A 2,619-nucleotide genomic window follows, 5' to 3' on the forward strand; every position below is an offset into this window, starting at 1 on the left:
AAAACAAATAAAGATAAAAAAAAAACGGCATTACATAATGGTAAAGAGATCAATGAAACAAGAAGAGCTAACTATCTTAAATATATATGCACCCAATACAGGAGGACTCAGCTTCATAAAGCAAGTTCTTAGAGACTTACAGAGAGACTTAGACTCCCACACAATAACAGTGGGAGACTTTAACACCACACTGTCAATATTAGACAGATCAATGAGACATAAAATTAACAAGGATATTCAGGACTTGAACTCAGCTCTGGAGTTCTATTAAGTGGACCTAACGGACATCTACAGAACTCTCCACCCAAATCAACAGAATATACATTCTTCTCAGTACCACATCACATTTATTCTAAAATTGACCACATAATTGAAAGTAAATACTCCTCAGTAAATGCAAAAGAACAGCAATCGTAACAGTCTCTCAGACCACAGTGCAATCAAATTAGAACTCAGGATTAGAAAAGTCACTCAAAACTGGACATCTACATGGAAACTAAACAACCTGTTCCTGAATGTTTACTGGGTAAATAGCAAAATTATGGCAGAAATAATTAAGTTCTTTGAAACTAATAAGAACAAAGATACAATGTACCAGAATCTCTGGGACACAGCTAAAGCAGTGTTTAGAGGGAAATTTATAGCACTAAATGCCCACAAGAGAAAACAGGAAATATCTAAAATAGACACCCTAACATCACAATTAAGAGAACTAGAGAAGCAAGAGTGAACAAATTCAAAATCTAGCAGAAGACAAAAAATAAAAAAGTTCAAAAAAGAACTAAAGCCAATAGAGACACAAAAAACTCTTCAAAAAATCAATGAATCCAGAAGCTGGTTTTTTGAAAAGATTAAAAAATAGATAGACTGCTAGCCAGACTAATAAAGAACAAAAGAGAGAAGAATCAAATAGATCCAATAAAAAATGATAAAGGGGATATCACCACTGTTCCCACAGAAATACAAACTACCATCAGACAATACTATAAATACCTCTACACAAATCAACTAGAAAATCTAGGAAAAAGTGATAAATTTCTGGACACATACACCCTCCCAAGACTAAACCAGAAAGAAGTCGAATCCCTGAGTAGACCAATAACAAGTTCTGAAATTGAGGTAGTAATTAACACCCTACCAACCAAAAAAATGAAGCCCAGGACCAGACAGATTCACAGCTGAATTCTACCAGAGGTACAAAAAGGACCGGGTACCATTACTTCTGAAACTATTCCAAACAACAGAAAAAAATGTACTCTTCCCTAACTCATTTTATGAGGCCAGCATCATCCCGATACCAAAACCTGGCAGAGACACACACAAAAAGAAAATTTCAGGCCAATATTCCTGATGAAAATCAATGTAAAAATCCTCAATAAAATACTGGCAAATGGACAGCAGCACATCGAAAAACTTGTCCACTGTGATCAAGTTGGCTTCATCCCTGGGATGCAAGGCACATTCAACATACACAAATCAATAAACGTAATCCATCACATAAACAGAATCAATGACAAAAACCAGGTGATTAGCTCAACAGATGCAGAAAAGGCCTTTGATAAAATTCAACACCTCCTTATGCTAAAAACTCTGAATAAACTAGGCATTGATGGAACGTATCTCAAAATAATAAGAGCTATTTATGACAAACCCACAGCCAATATCATACTGCATGGGTAAAAGCTGGAAGCACTCCCTTTGAAAACCAACACAGGACAAGGATGCCTTCTCTCACCACTCCTATACAACATAGTATTGGAAATTCTGGCCAGGGCAATTAGGCAAGAGAAAGAAATGAAAGGCATTCAAATAGAAAGAGAGGAAGTCAAATTGTCTTGTTTGTGGATGACATGATTGTATATTTAGTAAACCCCATCATCTCAGCCCAAAATCTCCTTAAGCTGATAAGTAACTTCAGAAAGTCTCAGGATATAAAATCAATGTGCAAAAATCACAAGCATTCCTATACACCAATAATAGACAAACAGAGAGCCAAATCATGAGAGAACTCCCATTCACAATGGCTACAAAGAGAATAAAATATCTACGAATACAACTCACACGGGATGTGAAGAACCTCTTCGAGGAGAACTACAAACCACTGCTGAAGGATATAAGAGAGGACACAAACTGATGGGAAAACATTCCATGCTCATGGTTAGGAAGAATCAATATCGTGAAAATGGCCATACTGCCCAAAGTAATTCATAGATTCAATGCTATCCCCATCAAAGTACCATTGACTTTTTTCACAGAACTGGAAAAAAAACTACTCTAAATTTCATATGGAACCAAAAAAGAACCTTTATAGCCATGACAATCCTAAGCAAAAAGAACAAAGCTGGAGGCATCATGCTACCTGACTTCAAACTATACTACAAGGCTACAGGAACAAAAACAGCATTGCACTGGTGCCAAAACAAATATATAGACAATGGAACAGAACAGAAGCCTCAGAAATAATGCCACACATCTACAACCATCTGATTTTCAACAAACCTGACAAAAACAAGCAACAGGGAAAGGATTCCCTATGTAATAAATGGTGTTGGGAAAAGTGGCTACCCATATGCAGAAAACTGAAACTGGTCCCCTTACTTACATCTTTTTTTTTTTTTT

At 36.2% G+C, this 2,619-nt stretch overlaps 1 protein-coding gene across 3 annotated transcripts in view; it reads right to left on the reverse strand.

Annotated features, from left to right (window-relative positions):
• The window catches only part of RABGAP1L (RAB GTPase activating protein 1 like), a 741,733-nt gene that overhangs the window by 310,596 nt on the left and 428,518 nt on the right, over positions 1 to 2,619 (reverse strand). The window lies entirely within an intron of this gene.

Source organism: Cebus imitator, unplaced genomic scaffold, assembly GCF_001604975.1.
Source record: "Cebus imitator isolate Cc_AM_T3 unplaced genomic scaffold, Cebus_imitator-1.0 Scaffold62, whole genome shotgun sequence".
Lineage (NCBI taxonomy): Eukaryota > Metazoa > Chordata > Mammalia > Primates > Cebidae > Cebus > Cebus imitator.